The sequence below is a fragment of the Leptonychotes weddellii genome, chromosome 13, assembly GCF_054177405.1.
Source record: "Leptonychotes weddellii isolate Sample4059 chromosome 13, ASM5417740v2, whole genome shotgun sequence".
NCBI lineage: Eukaryota > Metazoa > Chordata > Mammalia > Carnivora > Phocidae > Leptonychotes > Leptonychotes weddellii.
In genome coordinates this window covers 29673226-29689728 of record NC_138381.1, presented here as the reverse complement: position 1 = coordinate 29689728, position 16503 = coordinate 29673226, and the positions used below count along the sequence as shown (strand labels likewise).

At 37.7% G+C, this 16503-nt stretch overlaps 1 long non-coding RNA gene across 1 annotated transcript in view; it reads right to left on the bottom strand.

The window, feature by feature from the left end:
• LOC115937077 (uncharacterized) overlaps positions 1-15299 on the bottom strand; it is a 438465-nt gene extending 423166 nt beyond the window's left edge. The window contains exon 1 of the long non-coding RNA XR_014139484.1: positions 14928-15299. This is a non-coding gene — a long non-coding RNA (uncharacterized LOC115937077). The remainder of the gene's footprint in view (positions 1-14927) is intronic.
• Between the last annotated feature and the right edge of the window lie 1204 nt (positions 15300-16503).

Here is a 16503-nt window from a genome sequence, read left to right as displayed (position 1 = left end):
AAGTTTAAAGAAGACTGGTCATGCAATTAAAAAAATACTTTACCATATCAATCTGTTGTCCAACCTTCCATAAGCAACTTATATTTATAGTATTCCTCAAAGGAGATTTTAATTCCTTTTTCAATTATTTTAAACTTTTCTTGAAATACCTAAAATACACATGCTTCAAATCTCAAACACTACATTTCTGTCCAACTAGTCTTCTCTTCCTTAAGCAAGATAATATAGTAATTCAAAACAACATCTTTCCAAATCTAAAAGCATGTTCTTATTCACAATTCAATGCAGTCTTTTTTATTTTGCTGCTGTGAATTTCCTTGTTCTGTTCTCGCCTCTGGAACGGCCTTCCCCTGTGTCTCCACATTCCAATGGCCATCCATTTTATAAGAAACACTTCATGTTTCCTACTTTATGGTGGATCCCATGGTAATTCTAGTTCCCACTGATCTTTTCCCGTGAGATGCAGTAGCACTCAAAATTCACAGACTACTCTCTGCACTTTGGCAGATTTATGTTCTGTCTGGTAATGGTCTGTAATTGCTTCATATATGCTAACCTTGCCTCCAAAACTAGTTTTTGAAGATTAATGAGACAGGAGCTTGACTTTCCCTTTCTGTGTAATTCCCATAGCAGCAAGACAAATACTAGACACACAGTAGGCATTCAAAGAAAATGTGTTCATTTGAATTAAACCAATTTGAGCTTAACAAGATTTAAATGAAATTGTCTATCTTGTGAAAAGTGGCAACTTACACCTATGCAAAACATTAAAGGAGCTCAGGCTTTCTTGCCTAAGTTTTATGTCCAATTTGTTCCAGTCCCAAACCCCTCGACAAAAACAAAATCTTTTAATCTGTTTGCAAAATATTGCTTCCTTCCTCCCATCTTGCCACTGCAACTCTGATATACCGCCTTTGCCTATTACCCCTTTATAGCTGTTTTGTTAAAGTTCATACCGCAAAGACCTGTAAAAGAAATTTACGGCTCTAGGGATTTCAGCAAATTCTAAATAACCATAACAGGAACATGAAGTATTAATTAAAGACACTAGAGTCTAAGTTATAACAGGAATCCTGACATTTAAGGCCCTGGTACCATGTAAATTTAAAACAGTATGACAAACAGAGAGTAATTTGATGGTCAGGAAGTTATAATGGATACCTTAATACCTTTATCAAGAAAAAGTGCCTGTCCTTGCTCTAACCCCTATCAGGGGCTTCAGGGGCTTCCTTCATAAAACACGGTGATGCCTACTAAATATTTTTGCCATAACTCATATATAAGCCAGTCTTTTCTTTAAGTACACCAGAGATTAAACAGTAACCCCCAACATTCACACACCAATTTTCAAAGAAAACAATCTAATATTTAACATGTATTTGCTGCAAATTGTCCATTTTTTTAGTTTACTGCAGGGCTGTATTTAAAGCCAGGGCACCAAGGATCATGCCATGATACATAAGAGCAATTTTTCTCCGGGGAACAGGAGGATTCTTGTCTAAAGGCAGGAGCTGATATTCCTGACTCACTCATTCAAATCAAGCAATGGAATAGGCTTTGCCTAACTTGAAATAAAAATGAAACAGTAGCAACTCAACCTGCTTTAGGTGTTCAATACCTAATTAATTCCCTTCTTAAAATGTTATGCATATTTGTTGATATGTATATGTTGACATATTACGCATATTTGTTGAATGTATGTCCACACAAGGAACACAAGCTGATCTTCAAAGCACGAATGTGCAGCAAATATCTGTGTCCCATCCTCACCTACACCTCCAGTAATTTCTCCCTAGAAGGGTAAACAGTTTCCTCTCTGAAATTCTTTGGCATATAAATTACCATTTGTGATATGCCATTTTGTCTTATATTGTAGATTTTGTGTATATGGTCTTATTCAAGTAAATTACAAGTACTATAATTTATACTTGTATCCTCTACAACACTTGGCACTGCCTTCATGTATTAGACTTTTAATAAATATCTCTTGGTTGATTAATCAATTTACCACACCTGCTAATTGCAAAGTGACATCATTTGTCATTAACAGACACATAAATGAATTATCAAAAATCATGTGAATTTAAATATAATCAGATTAAGCTCAAAATTAGCATTGGGGAAGCCAACCCCCCCCTCCTTTAGGCCCTCCTCACACTTTATATCTACTTATTCCTCACTTACAATTCAGCTACTCGCTTGCCTTCTTTCTCTTTTCAGCTTTGTGCTGTTATTTAATATCTCACCAGTTGTGTAATTTCAGCTCCCAAATTGAATAAGACGTTCCTTCCAGTGGAACCCTCACCTTGACAAATAGCCAAATAGTAATTATTATTCCTTTCAGGGGTTGAGCTATGGAATCATGCCTGCAATATCCCAAGCTTGAGTGCCTAGAAATTTATGCTATACTTCCCTGTGTCGGAGTTTCCATCTGAGATCGTATTTCAAGCCCTCTCATTTTTTTTTCCAATGTGATTAAGATAATTCCTTTATGAAGTTGGAGGCTCACAGAGACGTTCAGAAAGAAACTTGATGTTTCATATTTTTGCAAACTTGCTCTCCCCATTTCCTTTCCTATCATTTTAGCCATACTGAGAGGGAGGATTAATTTTGCAATGGTCTCTAATTTTTTTCTAAATGTGTGACCTCCATATTAATAGGAGCCAGAGGACTCATTCATCATATCTGGTCACTGTGAAACTGACATTTACAGGGTGGAATGTTTCTCGCTCAGGATAAATGGGTATCATTTGTAAAACATGCTGCACCCAGTCGTAGGCTCCCATGGCTCTCAAACTACATTTTTAAGCAACAATATAAACCATTCCCCAAACTGAAAGGTCTTTTCAAATATTTACTGCCTACCTATGGAATTTTTATTCTGCTGGCTGCTGCCATCAATAATCCTGGGAGCTCCAAGCTAAGTGCTGTGTGTGACCTCCAAGGAAAGTCTTAGGGCTGCAGAATGGGGCATGTGGGTTCTGCATCCTGCATTCTTCCTTCTGTCACTTTCTAGGGCCTATTACAGAGAAAATAAGGATTGCAGAAGGCTTATTTTTAGGTTTAGGATGAAAGCCATCAACCTTTGCATTTGCAAGTAAGCTCAATATTTTTAAGCATTTTCTACATAAAGGAGGATATTCTTGCCCACTTTCTCCATGAAGACTTTGGATTACCCCGCACACTGTAATCTTATAACTAGCCTTTTGCTTCTATTTTTTTAAAACCCAGTCTTGAGTTCAGGCTCCCTGTCACTTGACAACTTGGTGATCTTAGTTCTGGCTCCTAATTCCATCATGAGGACCAGACCAACCCCTCCCCTTAGATAGCCACGATTTGGGGAACTTTTGCTTTCTCAAAGTGGGCTCCGTCTCTTGCTTCTACATTCACACGCTGTTCTGCCTCCTGGCAGGAGTGCACAGAACAGCTCTTCAAATGGTTCCAGCGAAAATGTAAAGTCCCTACACTAAGAATTTGGTGTGCTTCAGTAAGTATTGCAAAGTTGCAGATTCTCTTCTCTTTTCCCTCTCTCTCTTCTCTCCCTAGAATCTCTCCCCTTTCTTCTCTCAACCTTCTAAAAAGCAAAATATTTTCCTTGCCTCCTATAGAATATTTTCAATCCCTTTCTCAAGATGTGGACACAAGTTCAACTTTCAAACTTTACAAGAACTCACTCTATTTAGGATTTCATTCCAACAACAACAAAAATCTGTGTCCCTCGTTAGAGGAATTTATGAGGTGGTAAGACTAAAACTACATTCATCTTATGCCATTCCTAGAGAATCCTTCTTCTTTCAATTAAAGTATAATTGCTCTATCTTGAACAAACAAATGGTAAGCCTGGGCAGATAGTTTATGGTGACCCATGTCTGTCACTGGTTATAAGCTTACCGTGAGGTCAGAATTTAAACATGTCCATCCAGGTACTGCACTTAATAGGAAACAAGATAGATGGATCTCAACCCTCACAGAATTTACACTGTGAATGAATGGGTCATAATTAAAGGGAAATTCTGTAATAACCTACCTGAAAAGCTAAATGTGATGATTAAAAAGTAAAGACATGTAATGTATTTGGACAGTCTGCCAATCACAAACATTCAATAACTGTTAGCTACAACCATCCCTCTGGAGCTATGCGTCTTGGATCCTCTTAACAATGCAAACAGATGTTGTTACCACCATTTCACAGAATAAGATACTTAAGTATTAGAGGTGATTAATCAATTGTCTAAGGACATACAGGCAAAATGGAGAGGAGTTGAAAGTACAATAATGGTTGTTTCTGAACTTAAAGCCTCCTGCGTTTTGGTTTTGTGTGCAAACTTCGTAATTCATACAATAATTATTTACATATGGAAAGTTTCATGAAACATTAATATAGAAATTGAGGTTTTAAAAAAGTTACCACACTTAACCATCACCCTGAACAAAAGGACTATTCTCTGTACCAAGAGGCCTCCTTAATGTCCCTCCCCAACACTTCCTATCCTTGGAAAGGAGCCATTATAAAACATCAAATCACTTGCTTTTATTTGTACTTTTACCAAATAATTATACATTTCTAAATAATACAGATTACTTTTGTTTGTTTGGCGATATTCTATAACTAGAATCATAGCCAAAACTCCTTACTATTACACTTGTCATTAATCAGTGTCAAATGTCTACAATGGATAGGTATGTCACTCCAGGCTTTTTTTTTTTTTTCTTTCTTTCTGTCTATTTAATTACCTTTGAGCAATTATCATACTGTCTCAACCACTGCAGGTTTATAATAAGATATACTTTCTGGTAGTGTAAGTCCAACCACCTTGTTTCTTCTTCAAGAATGCTTTGGCAGAAGACACAAATAGACATTTCTCCAAAGAAGATATACAGATGGCCAACAGACAAATGAAAAGATTCTCAATATCACTTATCAGAAAAATGCATATCAAAACTACAATGAAATATCACCTTACACCTGGCAGAATAGGTAAAATCAACAACACAAGAAAGAAGTGTTGGTGAGGATATAGAGAAAGGGGAACCCTCCTGTACTGTTGGTGGTAATGCAAAGTGGTGTAGCCACTCTAGAAAACAGTATGGAGGTTCCTCAAAAAGTTAAAAATAGAACTACCCTACAATCCAGCAATCACACAACTAGGTATTTACCCAAATAATACAAAAATACTAATTCAAAGAGATACATGCACCCCAATGTTTATAGGAGCATTATCTACAATAGTTAAATTATGAAAACAGCCCGTGTCAAAACAGCTTGATGAATGGATAAAGATGTGACCATATATATATATACGGAATATTACTCAGCCATAAAAAAGAATGAAATCTTGCCACTTGCAATGACATAGATGGAACTAGAGAGTATTATGCTAAGCAAAATCAGTCAGAGGAAGACAAATATCATATGATTTCACACATATATGGAATTTAAGATGTAGAACAAATGAGCAGAGAAAGATAGACCAAGAAACAGACTCTTAACTGTAGAGTACAAACTGATGGTTACCTGAAGAGAAGTAGGTGGGGGCATGGGTTAAATAGGGGATGGGAATGAGGAGTACACTTGTCGTGGAGCACCTGGGTGGCTCAGTCAGTTAAGCATCTGACTCTTGATCTCAGCTCAGGTCTCGATCTCAGGGTACTGAGTTCAAGCCCCACACTGGAAAAGAAAGAGTACACTTGAGATAAGCATGGGGTGATATACGGAAGTGCTGAATTACTATATGGTACACCTGAAACTAGTATTATACTGTACGTTAACTGGAATTTAAATAAAAACTTAAAAAAAAAAGGATGCTCTGGCTATTCTTCACACTTTGCCTTGTCATATACATTTTAAGTTCATCCTATTAAATGTCATCCCATCCCACAGTAAAAGATCTGGTTTTGTTCACTATTTCATAGTGTCTATAAATGAAGGATAATTGACACCTGTAAAATATTGAATTTCCTAATCCATACAAATGGAATACTTCTGTTACTCTTAGATCATCTTGATTATTTCTCAGTATTTTTTTTTTTTTGTTTCCTCTAGAAGTCTAGCACAAGATGTTAGGATTTCTAGAAATTAAATGTTTAAGCTATCTTAAGCTATCTTAAATAGCCTTATTTTAAGTGTTATTTGTGTGTTTGTGCCACTATGTAAGATACAATAATTTTTGAATAATAAACTTGTTGAATTCTTAATTCTAATAGTTTTCTGTAGATTCCTTTGCACTTTCTACATATGGACATGTGTAATTTGCAAATAATGAGTTTTTCCTTTTTACTTCCCTATATATTTTTATGTACTTATACATATCGATGTGTCTTATTTTTATTTTTTTTTTTTAAAGATTTTATTTATTGACAGAGGCACAGCAAGAGAGGGAACACAAGCAGGGGGAGTGGGAGAGGGAGAAGCAGGCTTTCTGCTGAGCAGAGAGCCGGATGCGGGGCTCGATTCCAGGACCCTGAGATCATGACCTGAGCTGAAGGCAGACGCTTAACAACTAAGCCACCCAGGTGCCCCAATAATTTTTATTTTCTGTACATATTTTGACATCTTAATTTTTCTGGCGAGGGTGAGACTGCCCCTTCGGCGGCTGTTCAGCTCTTAGAGAGGGCAAAATTCTCAACCAGGAGCATGCCTCTGATATGCAAACTAACCAATCCAGAGCAGTACTTTCTCTCTCAGGCTCATACTCCCTGGAGGCAATATGGCTCTGCCTTAAACAATCCAGGACCAGTTGCCAAGCTATCAGGGACCACCCTATGGCTTAGAGCCTGTCAAATGTATTCAAACTAGCCAATCCAAGTGTTTACCCTACCCAGCATGGCCTTTCTCATAGAAACTCCAAATAAAGGGCAGGGCCTAGAAACTCTCCTTGCTCCTGCCCTGCTATCCCCTGACAGAAGCTGGTGCTTTCCCAGGTGACCCTACCTGGAATGTCTTGACTCCTATATTTCTAGGGTCTGTGAGTATAATAAAATTTGTTTTCTTGAGTCTCTCCTGTGTCACCTCTTGTAACCACACCTGAATGACCATCACATAAAAGAACACAAAACAGTATGTATATTTTGGTTTAAGAACTCAGACTATCCATACAGTGTTGAACAGAAATAATGATAGCATCTTTATCTTTATCTAATTCTCACTTTAACAGAGAATGTTTTCTTTCTCCATTAATTATGGTTTCTATTAGTGGTTAGTTTTTATAGAATCCTTTATCAGATAGGACCATTTAATTCAGATTAGTTCTCTTCCAATCTTAGTTTGCTATATGAATTGCTTAATTTGCTAAAATGATATTGAATTTATCAATTTTCCTATATCTGTCCATGACCATCTGGTATTTCCCTTCAATTCTGTAAATCACAAGTTTTACTGATTTTTAAAATGTAAGCTGACCTTACATTCTTGAGATTAACCCAATTTGGTAGTATATAAAATGAGCAAAGATTATTGTTAGATACAGTTTAACATTTGATTTTTTTTTTTCATTTGTATTCATAATATTGGTCTAATTTTCCTTTATCAATTCCCATAAATTTTTGGTATCAAGTTAGAATAGTTTTCTAAAATAGGTTGTGGAATATACTCCCCCTCCATTTTCTGGAAGAAATGGCATAACAGAATTATTTGTGCCTTAAATGTTTAGTAGAACTAAAAGATACAGCCATCCGAACCCAGAGGCTCTTTTTCGTTATGGAATTTTCAATTATAAATTCTATTTCTTTAATAATTATAAGACTATTTAGGCATTCTATTTCTGCCTAAGTAAGCTTTGGTAAGTAACTTCTCTATGCAACATTTTCAAATTAACATCAATTTATTTAATAATTTCTTCTTATATTTGTTTGATACCCAAAGGGTCCATAGTGATATTTCCTTTATCATTCCTGAAATAAGTTAATTAAGCTTTTGCCCCTGTTAATCACTTTTGCCTGAAGTTTATGGATTGTATTAGTCTATTTAAAGAACATTTGAGCTTTGTTAAGACTAATGTAATAATATTTTCCATGTGTTCTATTTTTATTATTTCCTTCATTTTCTTTGCATTTGTTGTTTTTGCATAAATTTGAGATGGATGTTTACTTTATGAATTCAGTTTATCTTCTTTTCTAATATATATACTGAAAACCATAAATTAGCCTTTAAGTTTCTTATGAAGACCTACCAAATGACCTGACAGTATCTGGCTTGGGGGGGAAAAAAAAGACAAATTGGAAATTACCAGCCTTACACAGTTTTGTTATTCAAAAGATACTTAATGTAAAGCTAAGACACAAACTCGGAAGATATTTGCAAATATATATACATCCGACTAAGGACTTGTATTCTGAGTATATGAATTAACCCCTACAATTCAATAAGACAGATTTAAATATGAGCAAAATATTTGAATAGGGACTATTATAAAGATATACAAAAAGCAAATATACATTGAATATACTTATCATTAGCCATTAAGGAAGTACAAATTAAAATTGCAGTGAGGTACATCCTACACCTACCAGAATGATTAAAAAAAAAAAAAAGACAAAATACCAAGTGTTTTTAAGACTGTAGAACGACTGGAACCCCAGTGTGTTAGATGGTGGTAGCTCAAAATTATAAGTCACTTCAGGAAACTGCTTGGCAAATTCTCATAAAATTAACATTTTGTAGGATCCAAAGGTCCTACTCCCAGGTATTTTTCAAAAGAAACAAAAATGTATGTCCAAATAAAACTATCAGTGTGTCACAATAGACATAACAGTCAAAACTGGAAACAACTCAATGTCCATCAACTGTTGAATAGGTTATGAAAATGTGACATAGTTGTTAAATGAAATACTATTTAGCAATTAAAAGGAATGAACTGTTGATACATGGCCGAATCTCTTGAGCACTATACTCACTGAAAAGAAACCAAACACAAAAGATGGAACACTTCCTTCCATTTATGTGAAAGTCACAAAAGATGAAACTAATGACAGAGAACTGGCCAGTGGGTACCAGAAGCTAAATGGGAGGCAATGAAGGGCTTGGCTACAAAGGGGTACCAGAAGATTGAGAGAGTTCTAGAAAAATTGGTTAACTAATTGTAATGGTCATTATGTAACAGTGTAGAATAAAGCCAATTGTAAAAGTAACTTAAATCTTTGCATTTCAGAAATTAGGTAAATGTAGGGGGAAAAAAGTGAGTATATAGGATATGATGTCAGAACTATTTTTAATTTACAGAACAAGACTGTTAGTGTTTTGTATGTGTTTAATAAAAAGTAAACTAGAAAGTTAGAGCGGATATCTGGTTAAGGCAAATTCCTCTCACACCATTTCTTCCTAAGGTACTTTGCTAACACAGGCAAAAAAGTTTTTCAGATCTACTTCATGCCTTTAATATCTGCTCTTCTTGGCTCATGTAGAGTACTAGAATAAAACTGAGGTCTGTGTCCCCCATGATCAAGTCCTTTTAACTGTTCTCCAAGTAGGAGTTTAAATAAACAAAATTCAGGAACAGGATTTCAATGAACTGAACATATGTTCAACCCAATAATGTATCAGCTGTGGTAGCTGAACCACATCACAATTGGTTTAGCTGGAATTACATTTCCCAGAAACCCCTTCCCCCCACAGGGCCAGATTAGAGCTGGGCAAAAGAGGAAGTTGCATGAAATTTGGATGGTGGAAGTGAAGCAGTAGTCCTTACTCCCTCAAGGTCATTATGGCTGGATTTGGGGAGAGCCAGTTGCAGAGATCATGGCAGATTCCAGCTATTTTTACCTTTACTTTGTATCTACCTCTTAATCCTGTTGACCAACAGCAGTCCCAGGCCCATCTCCAGATGCTTGGGGGCAGACCCACAAAGGTATTAGCATAGCATCCCACAAACTTACCCATTAGCCTCATGTCCATAGTCCCTCCAGTGGCTTTGCTTCTCAGAACAGTTGTTTGGTGACTCCTTTGATGCTCTCTATCTTCCATCCTGGACCTTCACTTGTCCAGTTTTTCCCCACAGTATCTAATTCTTATAATAAATCACTTACTCTGTTAACTCAGAGGAAAATACAGTGACTTTAAGTACTTAAGAATATTACTAAGCGTGCATGCATGCACACGGTTGTTTAGGCAACCCAGGTTTTTTTGTCACTTGCAGCATTATCTGAAGGGATAGGTTATCCAATTGCATGAATGAACTCCATGATAACGCACAAATTTGAACTCAGGCCGAGAGCACTTCAACTCTATTAACTGCTCTCTTTAAACCCTTCCAGTTTTAACCAATTTCCAGGTTGAAGGGGACTGGTTGATCTAGAGAGGACATGAGCTGTAAGCTCTTAAATCTGCTCCACATGGGCTCTCATCTTCCATTAAACTGGCCCAGAATAGTCACTGTGGTAGCAGGGCTCCAAAAGAAATATAAATCTTCTTGAAGCTCAGGATCAAAATCACACATTTATTCTGTTGCATTCCATTCGTTAAAGCAATTTCAGAAAGCCTGACTAGACTCAAGAGTGGAAGAATGGGCTCTTGCTTAATGGAAGAAGCTTAAAGGATATGGCTTCCCCCCCTCCCCAAATTACCACTGTAATTTTTTTGGAATTCTCTTTTGGGTGAGATAGGGAGAACACAGTGAAGAAATAGTTTATTAGCAGATTAATGGTTCCCTGACATCAATCCGTCCTCTCCCTGGGAGAAAGAAAAGAGTCCACCTCCTTCTCTCTGTGTTATACACCACCCCACCTTCAGCCTCCCATCACCACACACTGCTCTGAAATATCAGGTGTTGAGAATCTATTGGGAGAAATAAAAGGAGGGGTCTTCCACATACTTCCTTGCCTATTATTCAACATGAACTTTAGATCTACTCAGAAAGAAAGTCTGAGTCCATGATGCCCTTAATATCTTCCTCCCAGTGTCTACAGCTGCAACCCTAAAACAAAGGTTTCCAATCTTGCTGATTATCAAATGCATCTGGGGAATTTGATAATATACAAGTTCTTGAGCCATAATCCCATATGCATTGAATTAAAATCTTTGTGAATATGGTAAAGACACCCATATTTTTATTGCCACTGACAACTGAAGAAACAAGGTTGCAGATAAGTTACCTCTCAAAAAACAAAAACAAAACTGAACAACCATCATTAGAAGAGTTAGCAATAAAATCCAAATCTGGACTCCTTGTTCACTGCCCATTTTTTAAAATTTTTTATTGTTATGTTAATCACCATAAATTACATCATTAGTTTTAGATGTACTGTTCCATGATTCATTGTTTGTGCATAACACCCAGTGCTCCTTGCAGAACGTGCCCTCTTCAATACCCATCACCAGGCTAACCCATCCTCCCATCCCCCTCCCCTCTAGAACCCTCAGTTTGTTTTTCAGAGTCCATCGTCTCTCATGGTTCGTCTCCCCCTCCGATTTCCCCCCCTGTTCACTGCCCATTTCTAATACACCCCATTCATTCAATACACGCAAGGAATCAAATTCATTTTATTCACATTAGGACCTTTTAATGCAATTTCAAATAATTCTGACACCCTATCTTTGATTATACATCATTAATTTGACATACTCCAGGAGAATTCCAGAATAGGTTATCTAGAAGTAATCTTCTTTCCATGTACATTGATTTTGCAATTTTTAATCTTTACTATGGTTCTATATCTAAATCTATTTTCAAGAAATTTACCATCATCAAAGTTTAATAGACCTATGATATGACATGCTATATTTATCACTTATATGACATCTTTTACATAGAAAAGACAAAATATTATAAGTTACTTTAGCCTATTATCAATATTGTCAGTGTCTGACAGAGCATTTCTCTTTTTTACTCTTTTTTCCCTGTCCTTCAAGTAAAATTGCCCTTTTATTCATTTTTGCTCTACCCAAGACTGGCAGCTGATTTTGAAGTGTCAGACCATTATTTGTTTTTTGGGGTGTTACCATTTATTGCAAGGAGGATAAAATCAATGTGACATTTCCAGAACAATGATAGATGACAATTGTGAGTGGTCTTTAAATGCGGAAGACTAATTTTTTAAAAATGTCACAAGTGTATTATTTCAGACTTTGTCAAAGATAAAGCAGTAAAACTTATAGACATAAAAACTAATATTTCAATACCATGTTACTTGCAGATAAAGATGCTATACTTACATTGTTATAGGTTTATCTAAATATTGCCTTACTACTAGCTAGAGTAACTACAGTGTAATATTATAGAAGTTCATTGATTTGGGCCCTTTAGAAACAAAATTAGAGGCTTTGAGTGAGTATGTGTGTCTGTGTGTGTATATCCACATGTAGTCTCAGACTGTGGATAGAAGAACTTTAAACTTGTATGATCTATGTATCATATTTATCTATTCCTGTATGACCCTGAGAAAGCTACATACCCTCTCTCTGTTTCACTATCCCCATCTTTAAAATAAAGATATCACGGGCACCTGGGTGGCTCAGTTGGTTAAGCGACTGCCTTCGGTTCAGGGCATGATCCTGGAGTCCCAGGATCGAGTCCCGCATCGGGCTCCCTGCTCAGCAGGGAGTCTGCTTCTCCCTCTGGCCCTAGCCCCTCTCATGTGTGTTCTCGCATTCTCTTTCTCTCTCAAATAAATAAAATCTTAAAATAAAATAAAATAAAATAAAGATATCACTGGAAGTTAACCCAAAGCTTAAAATGGAAAAGACAAAAATCTTAGAACAGTGGCCTGACACAACAGTAAGCACTCAAATGTTAGCAATAGTACAATAGCTTGTTTTAAAATGATACAATGTCAACCCCTGGATTATTCATATGACCAAATTTTTACATTATCATTTTGTTATTTTTCATACTTTCTAACTGATCTTTAAATTCATTTCATGCAGGGCCCGGTTTGCATTTTACCTTGTTTCAGTGAATCCAAAATAAAATTGTGTGCATTTTTTAAAAAAGATTTTACACAGAGACAGACTGAGAGAAGAGCATGAGTGGGAACGGTGGGGCGGGGGGGGCAGAGGGAGAGGGAGAATCTCAAGCAGACTCCACACTGAGCAGAGTCTGATACAGGCCTTGATCCCACGACACTGAGATCACGACCTGAGCTGAAATAGAGTCGGACACTTAACTGACTATGCCTCCCAGTCACCCCAAATTGTGTACATTCTGTTAACTCTGGGACTGATGGTCACGAAGCAGCTGAGCAGGAAGCCAGGAAGGAACTGCACTGTTCCCATTGATGACCCTTTTCAGAAATGTGATTTGTGGTTTAGAGGAACTAAGTGTAAGTCACAATCTGGGATTTGCCCTCTAAAGAAAGATTCTCTGACTGTTGGAAGGGTCAAAGGATTTAGCAGGAATTTAGAACAAACTTGTATCAGAGTCACTTTCTCGCTCAGCCCGACTGAACTCCAAGAAGGAAAAAGAACAGAAAAGCAGAAGAGCAAGAGGCAAATGTTCTGCTGCTTTCCATTATGGACAGTTACTGGATACCTTAATTGATACCCAGTTAACCCTTCATCGAGATTTTTCAGTCTGCACGAATCCTGGGGCTTCCCTGAAGATGAAGGCCTTCCCTTAATTATGTGTATAAAAGCCACCTTGTTTTCTAGATTACTTTGTATGAAGGAGTTCTTAAGTACTAAACCATAAATTCTAAATAACATCAATATACCTGCTAACATTCATAAAGTGGTCAACTCATGAAATCTTATGTTTGTGAAAGACCTGCATTCAAATTTCAACTCTAAAACTTATAGTTTTGTGATACTGGAACAATTATTTAATATATCTGCATGTCCATATTCCTCACCTAGTCAGTGGGGATAACAATGCTTACCAGTGGTAAGTGTCCTGAGGTAGCTTGAGGATTATATTGTTATACACACACACACACACACACATTGTTTAGGATTATACTGTTACACACACACATTGCTTAAGAGGACTCACAAACAATGCTTAGGATTACACTGTTATACACACATTGCTTAAAAATACTCACTCACACATAACGCTTAGGATTATACTGTTACACACACACACTCTCCTTTCTCTCTGCTTAAGAGGACTCCCAGAGCCCAAAGATACTCAAGTGAGGTTTTTATTGCCCATTCTTTTACTCTTCTGCCCAACCCTTACTACTTTTTTGCATAGTACTTACATAGTTATAAAGTGCTTCATTTACAAATTGGCCTTAGGGGTCATCAATGTTAATGGTATTCAAGATAAAGAGATCATGAGTCAGCAGGGAAGTGGTATCCTAGATCCCAATAGCCTTTTTTGCCACTGCCATCACTCCACACCCATCCTTGCCCTGCCCCACCACGGATTTCAGAATAAGGCCAAGGGGGGAGGGAATTATATATATATATAATATTCCTAGCCAATTTCTGCCTCAAACCCAAATGAAAGCTCCTCAGCTGGACCTTACAAAGTAATCCTTTGATCACAACAAACCACCATCACCAAGAACAAAAAGAACAGAAACACCAGTACAGACTTCTGTTTCCCACTTGTCCCGTCTATAACTCTCTGCCCACTGTTTCCTACTGGTCTAATTACCAGACAAAACCTATCAATCTATAGGAAAGTATGCTAAAGGGGTGCAAGACAAACAGTTTGCTGGAACGTCTACAGCAACAACTTGGAAGCTTCCAGGTCAGAGAAAGCCTGAACATTATTTTACTCACTTAAGTCCCTTTAAAAAAAAAAAAAAGCCATATAACCCCCTTGGGACCCCAGCCCTTTAATATTTTAATTCAAGTTTCACCTCTAACATTATTATAAAATAAAACACAATCCTTAATTCTGACTCATTGTGAGTGGAGGAAAAATAAGCAGAGGATAGGGTTGGGTAGCTATAAATGCGGAAAGCAGAGAAGATTTTAGAGCACCTACTGGAGACCAAAGAGCATTTTAAGGACATTCCAGAAATGATACCGCCAAATCAGGACTTACCATCCCAGTCTTAGATGTCCTCTGTTCCAGGTTCCAGTAAGAGTTGAGCACAAAGAACAAGGTCAGGCAGATGAATGCCTTCTATTTCCTTGCCAGTGAAAGTGTGGTCTTCAAACCAATAGCATTGGTATCGTGTGGAAGTTTATTAGAAAAGCAGAACCACAAGCTGTTGGTTACAACTTCCAGGATTCCTCAGGTGAAATCTGCAACCAGTCTCCGTACACTGCGGGCAAGGAGAGTCGGAAGAAAGAGGCAGGCCCATCCAGGTTGGTAACTGGCGGTTTTAATGAACACAGGAACTTAACGAAGGAGGCTGTTCCTGGGGGCCAGCCAGAGGCAAAGAGATCTCCAAACTGCCTGCCACAATCTTGAGAATTTATATAGAGGGCTTAATTGGGCTCAGTGACATGTACCATCGAGATAATCTCCATAACACATAGCTCTCTCAAGGAGGCATCTTGCTCCAGCTGTAGGAACAGTGGGTGGAAAGTACATTCCTAAGACAAGGGAGGGGTGAAGTCGTTCTCATTGCCTGGGCCGGCTCTCGGGTCAACAGGCGGTCATGTCCTCTCGATGACCTCTGCCCACACAGGCCCACCTCAGACTCAGTAAATCAGGAACTCAGGGCACGGAGGCAGGATTCTGGGTTGTAACAAGATTTTCAGGTGATTGATTTACTCATTAAGTTTCTAAAAGTACTGCTCTTGTCTTAGGAGATGTATATTGTAAAGCTTAAACCAGTCACCAGTAAGGACAGCGATATAGACCCAAACAGGATTCCTTGCAGAAGCCAAAAAGAGGCTTAAAGCCTAGACCAGTGTTTCTCAAAGTGTGGGCCTGGACCAGCAGAAGCAGTATCACCTGGAAACTTATTAAAAATGCAGATTCCTTGTCCCACTCTAGAAGTGCTGAGTCAGAAACTGGGAGTGGAAGCTAGCCATATGGGATTTAACAAGCCCTGCAGGTGAATCTGATGAATGCTAAAGTCTGAGAATCACCTACCTCAAACTAGAATGCAGTCACTAGACCACTCCTTGGCCTGTAAGAAAATATTTCCCTTTTGATTTACCACACTAGCAGTAAAAACAAAAAATAACAAAAAACAAACAGGTCATGAGGGTCACTAACAATGCCAACCCACAATGCCGATAGAAAAGCCAACCCAAATAGCCCAGGTGAGGTTTGCTCAGGGTTCTCAAGCAACAGTGGTTCCTCTCCTTCCTTATTTTTATTTTATTTATTTTTATTTATTTTTTAAAGATTTTATTTATTTATTTGAGACAGAGAGAATGAGAGAGAGAGAGCACATGAGAGGGGGGAGGGTCAGAGGCAGAAGCAGGCTCCCTGCTGAGCAGGGAGCCCGAAGCGGGACTCGATCCAGGGACTCCAGGATCATGACCTGAGCCGAAGGCAGTCGCTTAACCAACTGAGCCACCCAGGCGCCCTCCTTCCTTATTTTTAGAAAAAACTATCCCCCAAAGGTCCATATCTAGTAGCATCCAAAGCTTAGCTCATTTAATTCTCAGACCACTGCCTAAACTCTAGGCTTCTATTACTACTTTTGCCATTAAATTGT